Here is a 19,103-nt window from a genome sequence, read left to right as displayed (position 1 = left end):
AGAAGCATGAAGAAGCACAGGAAAACAAATTTCAGTTTAATTTTAGGACAAAGCCGGCAGCATGGTTGGCAAAGCAGCTTCCTTTTAGTGGAGGCTAAAAAGAAAGCAGATAAGCATGTCGGCAGTGGAGCTGAGCACAGTGGTTCGGTTGGCATACCTGGCCCTTGAAAAGTCTCCAATGGAGCACTTCCTGAAAGAGCTGCTACCAGAGGTGCACAGAGAGCACGTGCAGCTCACTGCATCTGGCAGTCGTCAAGCATCCATCACCAAGGCAGAGAAGGCAGATTTCATCCTCGGCATACAACTAGCATTTGCTCTGATTGCACTGAAGGTGCAGTTTCCATCACTAAAGCCTCCTCCTTATTGTACATGAAAACATAAGTTTAATATGGAAAAACTTATAAATTTCCCTGATTTGAATACATTATACCTTCCGGAATAGGTTATTTATTCTTTAAATTAGCTTACTTCCAAATTTTCTTGTATTCTTAAACCAGAAACCAGAATAGTGAACACCCTATAATATATGAATAATAAATGTAACTGGAATTAGGAATTAGCGGATCTTTTATCCAAATTTAGTGCTTCTGAATTGCTGGCCTTGGTGATTTTAACCTCAACTGGCTTTCTAATGCATCCGATCACTTAAAGGAAATATGTGGCAATCTTAACCTAACACAGTTAATCAGTGAACCGACTCGCCCAAATCTGAAAGAACCCACCAAGTCAACCCTGATAGATCTAATACTCTCCAATAAAGCCGACAAAATTACTGCGTTTGAGTTTTTGAAATTGGCATAAGTGATCATTGTCCCATCGGATGTATTAGAAACAGTTGCACAAACAAAACAGGCTCTCGGTTGGTGGTTAGAAGAAAGTTTAATCATTTTAATGAGCAAGCTTTCCTTTCTGACTTAGCAATGAGTGAAATCCACCTTACACTAGAAATCTCCGATGTTGATGGGGCACTAAACCACTTCAGTAAAACTTTCCTAACAGTGGTAAACAAACATGCCCCATTCAAAAAGTCAAGAATCAGTGACAGATCAAGTCCCTGGTTTACAGGTGAAGTTTCCTCATTGTTTAAGGCCAGAAATAAAGCTTGGTCAACTGCCAGACGCTCAGGGGAGAGAGACCATTGGCTTACCTTTAGACAGTTGAGAAATAAATGTACTTCTGCTGTTAGAAAAGCTAAATCAGAATATTACCTCAGCTTAATCACCAGCACTAGAAACCCTCAAAACTTCTGGAAAATAGTAAATTCTCTAAAAAATAACCCCCCCCCCCTTTTCCAACAAGCGTTTTAGTTGACGATCAGCTGATTTCTGCCCAGAAGGAAATATGTCAAGCTTTTAACTCACATTTTGCTGCAGCCGGCCACATCTTTGATAAGAATAGCACAAACCCATTGAATAAAACTGATCTCAGCTCTACTGTTGGTCTTTTCTCACTCCAGCCATTTTCTCCATATTTAGCTGCTAATGCCCTGCATAAAATTAATCCACAAAAAGCCACTGGAGAAGATGGGCTGGACCCCTTTTTATTGCGTCTCACAGCCCCGATTATTTTAGAATACATTTTATACATTTTTAATCTTTCAGTTTTATCTTGCAGAATTCCCAGGGTCTGGAAAACAGCTCATGTAATTCCTCTGCATAAAGGTGGTGAGACAACAGATCTGAATAATTATAGGCCAATCTCAAAACTGTCGTGTTTAGCAAAAATGTTAGAATTTCTAGTAAACCAGCAGTTGAAATCATTTCTTCATGAAAATTCTGTTTTATCTAAATATCAGTCTGCTTTCAGAGAAGGTCACAGCACTATCTCTGCTACGACGCTGGTTTTAAACAATCTTTATTCAGACATGGACAAGAAGAAACATTGTGCAGCTGTTATTGACTTAACAAAAGCATTCGACACAGTTGATCACACTCTTCTTTTACAGAACTTAGAAAAGATTGGCTTTGATGCAGCTGCGCTGGACTGGACCCAAAACTACCTCACTGACAGAAATCAATGCATGACATTGAATAATTATAAATCAGAGTTGGTATCTGTATCTAAAGGTGTACCACAAGGTTCAATTTTGGGTCCAGTCTTATTTAATATCTACATAAATGATATTGCTACCTCTGCTTCAATCTCAGACTGCAAAATTCACCTTTATGCAGATGATACGATTTTATATTGCTCAGCTGATTCTATTCATGCTGCAACAAGAAAATTACAGAGCTCATTTAATGCTCTGCAGGTGGCGTTATATAAGCACAAACTAGTTTTAAATGCACGAAAACTAAGTTCATGCTGTTTTCCAGATCTTTTAATACTGATTTTAGTACTGTAAATATTACTACCCTGGCAGGATCCACTATTGAGAGAGTCACAGAATACAAATACCTTGGCATATGGCTGGACGATAAACTCAGTTTTAAACCACACATTAATAAACTAGTCAGTAAATGCTGACAGAAGCTGGGTTATTTTTATAGACATAAGTCCTGTTTCCCCATGCACGCCAGAAAAAGACTAGTTGAAGCAGCTTTACTATCAATGCTGGACTATGGTGACGTTATCTATAAATATGCTCCCTCCAGCTCTCTCAAATTACTGGACCCAGTGTATCGCTCTGCCCTGAGGTTCATCACTGGAGATCCGTACAGAACTCACCACTGTGAGCTGTATGCCAAAGTTGGGTGGCCCTCTTTAACGGGACGAAGGGAAACACATTGGTTGATTTTTATTTACTTGTTTATTTATGACACTCTCCGGTCATTTGCCAGAATATATCACTTATATATGAGTAAAAACAAGAGTTTTTACTGAACTGGGAAAATCTGCTTTTAGTCACAGTGCACCAGTGAGCTGGAATTCACTACAGGAAACACTAAAACTCAGCTCACTGGTGTCACTCAGTCATTTTAAACTTTTAATATCAAACCACCTACAGACACCCTGTACCTGTTTTACTTAATCATATTTATTCATAACTTTTAATTTTGTGTTAGTTCTCCTTAGTTCTTTCTCTTTTTATTTATTTATTTATTTCCTCTCATTTTATTTTAAGTTTTTTTTTATCATTACTTTTTTAATTTGTGATATTGTACTATTACCTTACTAATTTCTTATCTGCTTTTGATCTTAATTTCTTACCATTTCAATCTCAAGTTCTATTTTTTATCTACTTTTATCTTTTATTCACTGTTATTTTAAATTTTCTTTTAATTTAAAATGATTAAATGTAGTTATTATTTTCTTTGTCATGTCAATCCCTGTTTTTGTAAATGCTCGGCTACATTGAAAATGAGGGTTACCCTCAATGTACTTCCGAGTCAAAATAAAGGTTGATTGATTGATTGATTGATTGATGTAACGTGTGCCAGTTTTCTTGGTGTATCAAAGTTTTCTGTTGTGCTGCTGAGCTTTTTAGTCTGTTAGCACAAGGGCTACAGGTGATCTATTCAGAGCTCAGGTTGTGGGGAGTATTTGGAAGCAGATGCGTGATTGATTGTTGGCTGTAACACAGATAAATGATCCGGTGAAATAGTAGGTAATCAATAAAGGTCTGCACATATGTGTGGCTAATGAAGTCCTACATAAGTGTGTTTTTCCTCTGCAGACCACCAGAGACCTGAGAGAGAGGGTCCATCATACTTGAATGGCTAAACATAATTTTTACTTTGTGTGTGACAGCTGATAAGCTTGAGTTCAAGTTTTTTAAACAATCTTGCTCTGCCTTCTAATTCTGCCTCATGTGTTCTTCCTCCAAATACAGCAAAGGTTTTATACAGATTCACAAATACTAATAAAACAAGATGCAACTTATAAAAACTAAGATTTGTTGTGGCATAAAAACCAGACTTCATGTATATGATTCCTTACATTTGTGGCATTCATTTTTATTTCTTAACCAAGACTTATTCCCATTGGGTGTGAGGTATTCAAGGTCCTTGATTATTTTGTGGGCCTTCCTGAGGACCCTGGAGTAGTGAAGGTCGTGGGTGGAGCAGCTTCCAAACCAGATTGATGGAGCTGGTGTGAATACTGAACACTCATCAGTGCACCTGTAGAAGCTCTTCAGAATTCTGACAACATTCCAGTTTTATTTAGCCTTCACAGGAAATGCAGTCATTGGTATGCTTTCTTGTTCAGCTATGCTGGGTTATGAGACCAAGTGAGATCTTTTTTGATGTGGACACCAAGGAATTTGAGAATTTGAAGCTGCTCAGTCACACTACCTCTGTCTGTTGAATGAGCAGTGGTTTATGCTGCTTTGCCCTCCTCCAGTAGTCTACAATCATCTTCTTTGTTTTGTCAACTTTTAAGCACAGAATTGTTGACCTGGCACCATGCCACCAAGTCCAATAGGCCCATCTCTTCACCCCCAGTCATCAATCCTGTGATAGTGGTATTAGCTAATTTGATGATGGTGGTGTCACTGTTGGAGGCAACATAGTCATGGCTGAATCAGATATCCTTCATACACTCTTGCTACATGTCTGCTCTGTGATTGCAACATCGCAACTGCAAAAGTTTGGTCAAGTAAGCAGAGTGACACAAACAGAAGTGAAGGACTTATCTGATAAACTGACCACTGATAAAAACAGCATTTACATTTAAGAATGTAATATTCAACCTAAATTAAATTTTTTTATTGATAGTGTTGCAGATACAACCTATCACACCTGTTTAGGGAGTGATTATAGATGAAAGTAACAACATTATAGTTGAGATCTGAACAGTACATGTTTTGATGTAGATGTTTTTAGCCGTGATTGATTTATATTAAAAATAAGACATAATGCATTACATTATAGAATCAGTTTGTGAAATATTCATTTTCTGCTGAAAGCTTTGCAACATAAAAATACCTTGAGAGCAAAAAAACAAAAAAAAAAACCCAAAAACCCCAAAGTAACAGTGTGAGCAGTGATGTGGATTTGATGTATGCTGAACTATGAGAATCCCTGTCATGAACTGCTTCACACAAGGGGCAGGACTCAAGTGCAAGTTTAATTCCATGTGCAAAGTAAGTAATAACAAGCAGAGGGTCAGAAATTCCTGAAAGAGCTGCTACCAGAGGAGCACAGACAGCACATGCAGCTCACCGCATCTGGCAGTCGTCAAGCATCCATCACCAAGGCAGATTTCATCCTCGGCATACAACTAGCATTTGCTCTGACTAGCTCCTGCGTTAGCTTTAGCATTAGCTCATCTGAAGGTGCAGTTTCCATCACTAAAGCCTCCTCCTTATTGTACATGAAAACATAAGATTAATATGGAAAAACTTATAAATTTCCCTGATTTGAATACATTATACCTTCCAGAATATGTTATTTATTCTTTAAATTAGCTTACTTCCAAATTTTCTTGTATTCTTAAACCAGAATGTCTCAAGTGAACACCCTATAATATATGAATAATAAATGTAACTGGAATTAGGAATTAGCGGATCTTTTATCCAAATTTAGTGCTTCTGAATTGCTGGTCCTTGGTGATTTTCACCTCAACTGGCTTTCTAATGCATCCGATCACTTAAAGGAAATATGTGGCAATCTTAACCTAACACAGTTAATCAATGAACCGACTCGCCCAAATCTGAAAGAACCCACCAAGTCAACCCTGATAGATCTAATACTCTCCAATAAAGCTGACAAAATTACTGCCTCAGGAGTTTTTGAACTTGGCATAAGTGATCATTGTCCCATCGGATGCATTAGAAACAGTTGCACAAACAAAACAGACTCTCGGTTGGTGGTTAGAAGAAATTTTAATCATTTTAATGAGCAAGCTTTCCTTTCTGACTTAGCAATGAGTGAAATCCACCTTACACTAGAAATCTCACATGTTGATGGGGCACTAAACCACTTCAGTAAAACTTTCCTAACAGTGGTAAACAAACATGCCCCATTCAAAAAGTCAAGAAGTAATAACAAGCAGAGGGTCAGAAATCCAGAAAAGCAGGCCACGGAAAGCAGACAAATTCAAAGGGGGCAAATCCAAAAGAGTAGTTAATAACAAACCAAATAGCAAGTTCAAAACACCAGAAAACCAAATCAGAAACAAACGCTCAGAATTGTTGAAACACCAAACAAGACTTCGCAAAGAACATTGGGGAGGAGCATGGCAGGCAGCAGATGTGACAGAACCCCTCACCTGAGGGGTGGATCTCGATGCCAAAGACAGTCTACGACGTGGTCGACCTCTGGGCCTGGGAGCCGGACGGTCCGGATGAGCCCTATTGAAATCCGAAATCAGAGACAGATCGAGGATGTCCTCTGTGGGTACCCCAGGATCACTCCTCCGGACAGTCAGGACCCAGTCCCCAACCTGAAGGCATAGGGAAGCTACCCTCTGGTCCACCGGAGAAAACCCCAACATACAGGCACCGAGTTGAGGGGCTATGAGAAAGCCCACACCTGCCCGCCGCCTCTTACCATGGGCAACTCCAGAAAAGAATAAAGTCCAGCCCCTCTCAAGGAGATTGGACCCAGAGCCCAAGCTGGTATCTCTCAACCTCGCGCACCAACTCAGGCTCCTTCCCCGCCAGTGAGGTAACGTTCCAAGTTCCAAAAGCCAGTTTCAGCAACCGAGGATCAGAACGCCAAGGCCCACGCCTTCGTACACTGCCCGATCCACAAAGCACCGAACCCCTACTACTGCCCCTCCCATTGGTGGTGGGTCGATGGGAGGGGGGACTCATGTAACTCCTTCGGGCTGGGCCTGGCCGGGCACCACGAGTAAATGCCTGGTCACCAGACGCTCGCTGGCGAGCCCCTCCCCCAGGCCTGGCTCCAGGGTGGGGCCCCGGTAACCCTGATCCGGGCAGGGTACACAATTCCTGTTTTCTTTTTTTCATAGGGGTGATTATGGATCACACTTTGTCTGGCCTGTCACCTAGGACCAGTTTGCCATGGGAGACCCTACCAGGAGCTTTTGCTCCAGACAACATAGGTCCTAGGATCATTCGAGCACGCAAAGCCCTCCACCACGATAAGGTGATGATCCATGGAGAGGAGGCCTTGACCCGTCTGACCTAAATAATTACCATGCTATCTCTAACCTTCCCTTTCTGTCCAAACTTCTCGAACGAACTGTTGCCAGTCAGCTGCAAGAACACCTAATATCTAATAATCATTTTAAACCTGTCCAGTCTGGTTTCCGTCCATTCCACAGTACTGAAACAGCTCTAATTAAGGTCACTAATGATCTCCTTATGTCTACAGATGCTGGTGCTTTAAACATCTTGTTACTGCTTGACTTAAGTGCAGCCTTTGACACAGTGAGTCATTCCATTCTCCTGTCAAGGCTGCATGAACTGGGCATTGACGGTACTGCCCTGGACTGGTTTACATCCTACCTGACCAATAGGCATTTTATCACCCTCTCCGGTCATACTTCCTCTACCTCTGCTGACTCACAAGGTCTCCCACAAGGATCCGTCCTTGGACCTCTCCTTTTCATTGTACACACGTGGACAAAATGGTTGGTACCCCTCGATTAATGAAAGAAAAACCCACAATAGTAACAAGAATAACTTTAATTTGACAAAAGTAATAATAAATAAAAATTCTATGAAAATGAACAAATGAAAGTCAGATATTGCTTTTCAACCATGCTTCAACAGAATTATTTAAAAAAATAAACTCATGAAATAGGCCTGGACAGAAATGATGGTACCCTTAATTTAATATTTTGTTGCACAACCTTTTGAGGCAATCACTGCAATCAAACGATTCCTGTATCTGTCAGTGAGACTTCTGCACCTCTCAGCAGGTATTTTGGCCCACTCCTCATGAGCAAACTGCTCCAGTTGTCTCAGGTTTGAAGGGTGCCTTTTCCAGACGGCATGTTTCAGCTCCTTCCAAAGATGCTCAATAGGATTTAGGTCAGGGCTCATAGAAGGCCACTTCAGAATAGTCCAGTTTTTCCTCTTAGCCATTCTTGGGTGTTTTTAGATGTGTGTTTTGGGTCATTATCCTGTTGCAAGACCCATGACCTGTGACTGAGACCAAGCTTTCTGACACTAGGCAGCACATTTCTCTCTAGAATTCCTTGATAGTCTTGAGATTTCATTGTACCCTGTACAGATTCAAGACACCCTGTGCCAGATGCAGCAAAGCAGCCCCAGAACATAACAGAGCCTCCTCCATGTTTCACAGTATGGACAGTGTTCTTTTCTTGATATGCTTCATTTTCCCGTCTATGAACATAGAGCTGATGTGCCTTGCCAAAAAGTTCCATTTTTGTCTCATCTGTCCATAGGACATTCTCCCAGAAGCTTTGTGGCTTGTCAACATGTAGTTTGGCAAATTCCAGTCTGGCTTTTTTATGTTTTGTTTTGAACAATGGTGTCCTCCTTGGTCGTCTCCCATTAAGTCCACTTTGGCTCAAACATCGACGGATGGTACGATCTGACACTGATGTTCCTTGAGCTTGAAGTTCACCTTTAATCTCTTTAGAAGTTGTTCTTGGCTCTTTTGTTACCATTCGTATTATCCGTCTTTTTGATTTGTCATCAATTTTCCTCCTGCGTCCACGTCCAGGGAGGTTGGCTACAGTCCCATGGATCTTAAATTTCTGAATAATATATGCAACTTTAGTCACAGGAACATCAAGCTGCTTGGAGATGGTCTTATAACCTTTACCTTTAACGTGCTTGTCTATAATTTTCTTTCTAATGTCCTGAGACAACTCTTTCCTTTGCTTCCTCTGGTCCATATTGAGTGTGGTACACACCTTGTCACCAAACAGTACAGTGACTACCTGTAGCTCTACCTATATATAGGACCACTGACTGATTACAAGATTGTAGACACCTGTGATGCTAATTAGTGAACACACCTTGATTTAACGTGTCCGTTTGGTCACATTTTTCAGGGGTACCATCATTTCTGTCCAGGCCTGTTTCATGAGTTTATTTTTTTAAATAATTCTGTTGAAGCATGTTTGAAAAGCAATATCTGACTTTCATTTGTTCATTTTCATAGAATTTTTATTTATTATTACTTTTGTCAAATTAAAGTTATTTTTGTTAGTATTGTGGGTTTTTCTTTCATTAATCGAGGGGTACCAACAATTTTGTCCACGTGTGTATATATCCTTCCCCTTGGACACATACTACGTCGATACAATCTTGATTTTCACTGTTATGCTGACGACACCCAGATTTACCTCAACACCGAATCATTTCATAATCCACCCCTCTCTCACTTAGAAACCTGCTTATCTGAAATCAAGAGTTGGATGAAACATAACTCTCTCGTTCATTGCTTATATTAACTCCATTGTCAAAATTTTATTTTTCCATCTGCGCAATATTGCCAAAATCAGATCATCCCTCTCTGTCAGTTGCAAAAATCCTCATCCATGCTTTCATTTCCAGCCGTCTCGACTATTGTAACTCTCTTCTAGCGGGAATCAGCTCTTCCTCCACTCACAAACTTCAAATGGTTCAGAACTCGGCCGCCCGTCTCCTCACCCACACTTGACTTGCGCACATCATCACATTACCCCTGTTTTCCAACGTCTCCACTGGCTTCTTGTGAAATATCGCATACAGTTCAAAATTCTTCTCCTCACCTATAAAGCTCTTAATGGTCTTACCCCTTCTTACTTGTCTGATCTTCTTCTTTCCTATAAACCCCCCCGCTCTCTCAGGTCATCTTCAGCTGGACTACTTACTGTCCCTCCATCTAACCTCCAAGGCTTTGGTAACTAAATCTCCAGATCTTCCACTAGACTCTGGAACTCTCTTCCACTAGGTCAGACAATCCAATTCACTCTCCATATTCAAGTCTAACCTGAAATCTTATCTTTTCGCACTTGCTTATAACCTCCCTCATGCCTTCAATGTCTGATCCAGCATTTCTTATATAACTGGTCTGCCCCACCACACTCATAACCTGCCCTCAATTTGTTATGCTTTTTCATATTACCTCCCATATACTGCCTTGTCTTTTTGTTTGTAGTATTGTGCTCTTGTTGTCTGTGTTAGTGTGTTATCTATGTACTTTGAATTGTAAGCATCTTTGGGTCCTTGCTAAAGTGCTATATAAAAATAAAGAATTATTATTATTATTAATTAACAATTAATTATTCCTTAACAAGGAAGTTAAAGGTGCAGCAACAGAACTAAATCCCTGAATAAAATGTCTGTAAAAGTTTGCGAATCCCAGAAACCTCTGCAAATCTTTTACTGATTGAGACCTAGTCCATTTCCTTTCAGCATTTGCCTTGGTTTCATCCATGCTCACTCCACCCTGCTCAAGTACATAATCTAGAAAGAAATCTTAGTTTTATGAAATTCACACTTCTCTGATTTAACAAACAAGTGGTTCTCACACAGCCTTTGAAGAGCCAGTCTAACATGTCATTGATGTTCTTCCAAGGTTTGTGAATATCAAAATGTAATCTATGTAGACAACAACCCACTTAATTAATTAACCAATTAAGCATCTCTCTTAACGCATCATTTATAAATGTTTGGAAGACAGAAGGCCATACGGCATAACAGAGTATTCATAGTGGTTAAAAATGCAGTTTTCCATTCGTCCCCCTCCCTTATCCTAATTAAGTTATAGGTGCTGCGCAGGTCTAATTTGGTGAAAAAAAGCACACAGTCTCTCAACTGTTCGAGTGCTACAGGTATGAATGGGAGGAGGTATCGATAGTTTACAGTTAACGCATTTAAACCTTGGTAATCAATACAAGGACATAATCCACCATCTTTCTTTTCTACAAAGAAGAAGCTAGCTGCTGCAGGAGAAGTGGAGGGTCAAATATATCCAAGTTTAAGAGCTTCATCAATGTATTCATCCAGTGCCTTAGGTTCAGGTTGAGAAAATGGGTAGATTCTGTTCTTAGGTGGTATAGTGCCAGGTAACAAGTCTATAGCACAGTCATAGGGACAGTGAGGTGGCAGTTCACTGGCTTTGTGCTTAGAAAATACATCTGCAAAATCTGTATAGCATTGTGGAATATAATTCTCAGTAGAAACACCAGAATTCTCTATATTGGTAGCTTGCAGAGGCAGAGTGATACAAGTTTGAAAACTATTTTGTCCCCATTGACTAAGCTCACCTTTGCTCCAGATAATGGAAGGGTCTTGTTGCACTAACCAAGGATAACCCAGAATAATCGGGTCCTTAGGAGAACAAATTACATAAAAGTTTATGTTCTCTTCATGTAGCAATCCCTTCATAGTCAATAGACCAGTTTTCTCAGTCACTTGGCTTTTACCCAGTGGTCGGTCATCCAACCAATTTTAGTAATATAAAAGTGAATTACAGTATAATAATGAGTTGGACGGACAATAAGCCCACGGCCAGAATCAGAAGACACCAAATTCATTAGGAGCCAATAAGTTGAGCAGCAATGACGAATCAGACACCGGAATAAATGTTGAATAGCCACTCTTATATTGTTACAATAAACAAAGAAAAAAAATATTTGCGCCTTATAAAATTATAGAATAATTACCCAAATGATCAAAACAACAAAAAGAAAAGATGTGCACATGGAAAATGAAATAAAAGTATCTGTTGGGGCCCTTCAAAACATTAAAAATTGTCTCAGGTGCACCTGGTGTTAAATGCTCATTGGAGTGTCGTATGAATGTGTGTGTGGGTGCACGTGGTACATGTATATCTCCTTGTCCGCGCCTTTTCTTCAAAGATCCTGGCTCGCCATCTGATACAATTGGGATCACGTCCTGGTCCTCAAATTTTTCCCGTTCCTCTCAAAAACCTGACCTATAAAAAAGGCCATATATATTATCCTCTCTTTTCTTATGCATCACTATAGGTTTAAATGTCAAAATGCTATATATGGCATTAAATCTCACAAATCTTATCAAATCTCAAATCTCCAGCTACAGTTGTACAACATTGAACGTTCAAAGATATCACAATTCAAATATGACAAGTAAACATTCAAGTACTCACATGTTTCTGTTCATATGAGCGGCGTTTCAATAATACTCATGGTAAGCGAGCATTAACATTTGAAATATAGCATATCTATATCAAACTACACAACATAACATACAAATAAAACAATAATTGCCCATACTGAGTTGTTTTCAGAGGTATCAAAAATGTGCTTAATTATTTCTCATACACTATAAGCCTGCTAGTGTGGAAGAAACTGCACCAAAAATGATCCTCCTAGTTACTTTAAACTCAAACTTCAAAAAGTTGAAATGGAATAAATTCCTTCTTTGGCTTATACTTACAAAAATAAAATGTATGTTTACTCATCCTATGAATAATCAAATTACATCTTTTCTTAACACACTTCCGCCCGAAGACTGCTATGATAGGCTCCAGCACCTCCCCGTGACCCTGACGGAGAAGCGGCTTAGAAGATGGATGGATGGATGGATCTTTTCTTTAAATTTGCAGTAGCAAAATAAAACAACTTCCCTTTTATAAACATCAGTATAAAATAATAGGCACAATATACATAGCAAAACATCAAAACATTGCACCTTTATTCACCTCAGTTCACTTCCATGATCTTTAATACTGCCACTGGTTTTGTTAGCACACTGAGGAACAACAGAAAATCAGCATCAGAGCAGCTAAAAAGTACATTTCTCATTGTTGCTCTGTGTTTCAAAGCTGAGCACGCCGACGTCGGGGTTTGCAGCGGCTCACAGATGTAAATAAGTGGTAACTAGTCTCCTGCATTCGGTCACTCGGCTCTGGACTCTTAATAGGCAAGTGCACTGGCCTTCTCTTTTCCTTATCGTGGTTTAATGCCGATTTTTCAAGTTTTTCCCTCCCCTGCCTTTAGCGGGCAGCTGCTCTCATCCTTGCGGCGGCAAACTCGGAAAAAAACTTCATCTGAAGTACTATCAAATACATCAGGTGGGTTGTCAAGATCAGGAGTACTATCAACATTCTGAGCATTTACAGGATTGTCAACAGGACGAGTGCCTGGAGGTTCAGTATGCTGAATATCTTTGACATTGGTTGTTGGTGGATCAGGCTGCACAGGATTCTCACAGACTGTGGGGACAGAAGGACTTAAATAAACTGAAATGAGCACATCATCTTCATTTGAAGAATCCTCCTCTTCTATAGCAGGGTGTGTACGGGTCCCCGGTCTGCGTGGTACTGGTTTTTGTACAGGCCCACTGCTTTCCTCCACAGGTAAGTACCCACATCGAAGTAACAGGTCCCTATATAATGTCCTTATGGGGCCATCCCCCTTTTCACGTTTAACTGTGTAAACTGGAAGAGTGCCTGCCCTTCTCAGCACTACATGGACAGTGTGTTCTTATTTGTCTGAAATCTTATGTTTGCCCCAGGTAAGGACATTCCTGACCAGTACTCGATCTCCTGCTTCCAAGTCTGAGGCAGTTACATGTCTGTCAAACCTCGTTTTGTTCTTGTGAGCTATTTTTGCGGCTTTTTCCATAGCTATCTTGTAGCTTTCCTTGAGACGGGACTTGAGGTTTTGCACATACTCAGAGTGAGATGAATGTTGACCCTCTTGTACCGGCAACTTGAACGCAAGATCAACCGGCAGGCGAGGTTGGTGCCCGAACATTAGCTCATATGGGGAGAAGCCAGTCACCTCATATGTGGTGCAATTATAAGCGTGGACCAAGGGTCACACATGGTCACGCCAACACGTCTTATCTTTATCCTGGAGAGTGCCTAACATGTCAAGCAGGGTGCGATTAAACCGCTCTACAGGGTTGCCCCTAGGGTGGTAAGGGGTTGTCCTAACCTTGTGAATACCAGCTACCTGGCAGAGTTCTTTGATTGTGCGTGCCTCGACATCTGGACCCTGGTCACTATGTAGCTTTTCTGGGATACCATAATATACCATAAAATTCTCCCACAAACATTTTGCTACTGTGCGGGCCTTTTGATTGGGTGTTGGGATGGCAACCGAAAACTTAGTGAAGTGATCTGTGATCACGTGTATATCCTTAGTCCCACTTTTGTCAGCTTCCAGGGACAGGAAATCCATGCAGTTCAAGTGGTCTAGTAGTGCTAATGTTGATCAAAGGAGCAGCTCTTTCAGGTCGTGCCTTCCTTCCGCATGCACCTACCGCATGTCCTCACTTTCCTTTCAACATCCATAGCCATCTTTGGCCAATAGAATCTGGCCCTCACAAGGTCCAATGTACGATCAACTCCCATATGACCCATATGGTCATGCAAGTTGGTGAGGACTATGTCGCAAAGCTCAGCTGGGAGGACAAGCTGGTAAGGTGTCTGGGACCTGGCTCGGCGTTGCCTGTACAGGATGTTGTCATGGAGCTCGTAGTAGCTAAGAGGGTAATTTCTTTTTAAAACAGGGCCAGGTAGGGCTGAAGAGCATTCTTCCTTCAATAGATGAAATTTTCATGTAAAAATGGCATTTTGTGTTCACTTGGGTTATTTCTATGTCTAATATTGAAAGTACTTTGATGATCTGAAATATTTGAGTGTGAAAAACATGCAAAAAGGGAAGAAATGATGACAAATACTTTTTCACAGCATGTGGATGAGCCATTTAGTGCATACTGATGGTTTTAGAGTGCACCCCATTACTTACATTTCCAAATGAGGCATTTGACTGTATATGGAAATAATGTAGGGCAGAAGTCTTCAAAGACAGAATCCAGTTTCCAGTCCTGGACCTTTATGGACTGGACTGTTGATGTAACTGATTGGCACAGTCTCTCATGACAATGCATGGCAGGATTTGACATGATTTAAGCTTAAAATGAACACTTCAGTAATATTCAGTTGAACATAAATATTCTGAGATGCCTGATCAGCATATAAATTGTTGCTTTTTGATATTAACTCAGACCAAAACAGACAGCCTGAGAATGGCTCTGATGTTAGATCTTACACCAGCACTTGCTCAGTAACCACTATGAGATTGCATCATAATAACAGCAAAAGCGTGGGCACTGAAGTACATTCACAGAAACAGAAGTACAGGACTTATCTGATAAACCGATCCCGTGGTCCATCTGTTTCAAACTTTGGGCAACTGGCAAAACCCAAAGTCATTATATTGGGCAATGACAGTTATAAGAATGTGAAGCTTACAAGAAAAGTTAAGTTCATTAAATTTTTACTTTTGGTGGAATATCTCAGATGTGTATGCTGACAAAAAACAACTGTTTTATTAACTATACTTTAATATTTAGGTTCTAACAGATTAAATGAACTGTAGGATTCCACACATTTCTATGAGTTTAAGTTGAAACTGTGTTAGAATTTGTATTTGTGAAACTATAACAGCTGCAAAAGTTTAAAGAGTGATCATGGATGAAAATAACAGCATTATGTATATTTTGATTTAGACATTTTTAGCCATGAATGTTTTTTATATATGTTAAAAAAGACTTAAAATTAAAAATACCTTATATAAACAATTATTACTATTAAATATTAATGTAAAATTATTGTTTTGCTGATAATTGTATAATATGAAAATGTCTTTCAAGCATTAAACTAATATTTGAGCACAAAAACAAAAAAGTTTCAACAACAAAAAAGTAACAGTATGAGCAGTGGTGTTTATTCAAATAGTGATGATGTGAAGATGATGAAGGAATCTCCCCTGACACTGTCTTGCTTGCATATGAAAAGTTCATTACAAAGGAAGATCAGCATTGCATTCAAGTAAACATGGGGTAAAATTTAACAAGTATTTTAATTAATTAAACAGGTTCAAGCAGAACATGCTTTTGTATGCCCATGTCAACACCGTCAGTGAATTTGCAAGCAATCAGACAGATATTTCTCTAGATTTATAACAATAAATTAAGCCAAGTCATTTTTTTCATTATAAGTGTTTTTATTGCTGAGTTGATAGAATTCACTCATGCGTTACAATCTCCAACTTAGTGGCAGCAGTAAAGCAGCAAATACACAGCACACAATTAGAGCTACAGAGGCTAAAGTACAGTCTGCACATGGCAGGGTTAGTTCCCTGAAGTAAACCATTAGAAAATGCCATATGCCCCATATACTTTCATAAAAGTTTCTTTTTTGTTTTTTGCACAGATTCATTAAAAACCTATCATAGATTTCATGTAAATCAGGGGTTCTAAGACATTTCCACCTCAAAGCCCCCCTACGTTATCACTAGAAAGCATGCAGGCCCACAGGAAAACAGAGCTCAGGTTCAGTTTAGAGGTTTTCACCACAGCAATGTCTGGGTGCCAAACCCCAGAATATGAGACATGTATGACTGAGCATACAATTTCAACAGATTTAGCTGAAAAAAATCTATCGCAAATATAAGATCAGCATTTTGCATTTTACGTTCCTATTTTGTTTCTGCAATACTTTCTCCCTTTTGCGTTTCTTTCTTTTGTTTGCGCGTTACACTGCTTTTCTTTGCGTCTTGCGTTTTACGTTCATAATTTCTTTTCGCGCTTCTCTCTTTTCTTTGCTCCGGTTTTACCTTCTGTGTGGGCGCGGGAAAAGAGGCGTGGCCAAGAGCGAAAGGCGTGCTGTGAACGTTCCGCGTCATCAGTTGGAGCCACCGTCACACAGCGCGGCAATTCGGTTTACTGGTATCATGGCAGACGGTCGCCCAGCTGGACCACAGGTATATACAATTTATAGATTGATGGTAATAATTGACCTGTGCTAGGCATAGTGGAGGAGGAGGAGGAACAGGAGAAGGAGGAGGGGGTGGGAGGGGTTGTCTCGGTTGCTGGACCTGACCTCCCTGTTGACTTAGGCTTTGGGTCAGCAAATTTATAAGAGTCTGAGTGGCCGTAGTGACATCAGGATACTCTTTCTGCTAAATATAAAGGCCGTTAACAGTGTATTATACAGAGTAAGGTTAGCCCAGCTAGCTCCATGACTAACAACCAACTACCTCCACATGCACAGCCTAAATTATGGTTCCTAAATTAAAAGTCTTCATTTAACATTTCTTGAAGACGTAAAAGCAGCTCCCACCAGCCCAGTCCACTTCTCAAACTAACTGAAGTTAGCTCGTAATTAACTTACTGGAGTTCATTAGCTCACTTTACCGTTTACCAAGATAATATGTTTAAAGAAATACGGTTTGGGATCCAGCGGTGGATGCCGTGGGAACCATTTGGCTATATAGTGGAACTGGTATCCATGGTTACCATGTTAGCCTACTCTTCTCACAGCCCTGATCACACTGCACAATTTAATGAAAACAAATCCAGCCGAATTAGATAAAATGTCTATAAAAGTCGATTATTACCATCAATCTATAAAGTGTACATACCTGTGGTCCAGCTGGGCGACTGTCTGCCATGATACCAGTAAACCGATTGAAAGGTTTGGGGTTATTCTGTGCACATGTAAGACAACGGTCTAATATGGCAGAGTTCAAATTGTGAATGCAAAACAATTCAGACATGTCATGCTTTACCCCTCTTCGTTCCCGATGCGAAATGCCATGAAAATCGGGAACGAGGAACAGAACACAATGTGCGGGCGTCGCGCAGCGGTTTGACGGCTGGATCGTAGCCCGATGACAGCCAATGCTTGATATCAGAGTCCGAGGCGGTGGCCTGAATACAGTCAAGATCAAGACCAGGAAGTAAGTCAACCGTGAGTGCAGCACAGGAGAAGGAAGCCGAGTTCATAAAAGGGCAAGTGGGGCCATGAAGAGCTCCGCGTTTTGCGGCAGAGTCGGCGGTATTGTTACCAACAGAGTCGGGGTCGCTACTACGCTGGTGAGCGCGAACTTTAACAACGGCCAGTCGGGAGGGCAGGAAGCTAGCCCTGATCAGGTCCTCGATAAGCGACGCATGGGAAATGGGTTTGTTATCAGTAGTAACGAAACCGCGTTGATGCCAGATTCCCCCAAAACCATGAACTACGGCGAAAGCGTAACGGCTGTCCGTGTATATAGTGACATCTTGGTCTTGAGCCATCCGATGATGGCTCGGAACATGATCCATCAACATAAAATGCTAGGCCAGAAGGCAACGGGGTGGAAGACACGAATAGAAGTTTCACCGGCCAGACGGGTCTCGCAGTCATGCACGTCTAGAGTGGGACTGGAGGCGTCGTGTGGTAACAGAAGTAAACGCATTAAAGCGGAAGAGACAGTATCTAGTGAGGAGTGCGGATGCACAGTGAGGTTTTCGATGTTCAACAAAATGTTTTCATAGCCTGCACGCCGCTGAGCAGACAAGTGCTGTGTAGAACAGTTATTTAGGAGCTGACAGACCTGATGAGAGGTGTGTAAGGTCAAGTCATGACCTAGAACGATTTTTTCAGCATCCTGTACCATTAGTGCGCACGCCGCGACCGCTCGGAGACGGGACGGAAGGCCTCGGGCCGTAACGTCCAATGTTTTAGAATAATATGCGCAAGGGCGCAAACCTCCCCCGTGGGGCTGAGCCAGAACCGCAGCAGCAGTGCCCCCCGACTCTGACACCCACAGGTGAAATGGCAGAGCGTAGTTGGGCAGGCCCAAGGCTGGTGCAGACTGCAGTGAGGACAGTAGAGCAGAATATGCACAGTTCATGGCTGTAGTCCATGTGAGGCGATGAGTCATGGCCTGTTCGTGAGTGAAGGAGGCACGCAGTGTTTTGTCATGCGCGGAGCAGTCAGGAATCCACTGTCTGCAGTAATTGATGAGGCCGAGGAAAGACATCATAGCCTGCTTGGTGGCGGGCTTGGGAAGCTGCGTGATGCATGACACTCGGTCAGCGGAGAGGAGGCGTTGACCTTGAGATAGTTCATGACCCAGATATTGGACCCGGGGTAGGCAGAACTGCAGTTTCTTTAGTGAAACCTTGAAGCCCAGGGTAGCCAAGCGCATGATGACCAGTTTAGATGCCTCAGTGTACGTGGAGCTGTCAGGGGCCGAAATCAGAAGGTCATCTGCATACTGCAGGAGCACAGCACCCCCGGGGAGGGAAAGGTCAGAAATGAGGTCTCGGAGCGACGCGGCGAACGCCGCAGGCGAGTCGCAGAAACCTTGCGGCAAACGAGACCACGTGTATTGGCGTTGGCGATGAGTGAAAGCGAAAATCGGCTGGGTGTCAGGTTCAACAGGAATGCTGAAAAAAGCAGAACTAACGTCTAAGACAGTAAAAAATGCGTGTTGACACGGAATGGAGATCAATATCGAAGAGACAT

This window comes from Pygocentrus nattereri, chromosome 12 (genome assembly GCF_015220715.1).
Source record: "Pygocentrus nattereri isolate fPygNat1 chromosome 12, fPygNat1.pri, whole genome shotgun sequence".
Lineage (NCBI taxonomy): Eukaryota > Metazoa > Chordata > Actinopteri > Characiformes > Serrasalmidae > Pygocentrus > Pygocentrus nattereri.
Note: the sequence above shows the minus strand (reverse complement) of the source record.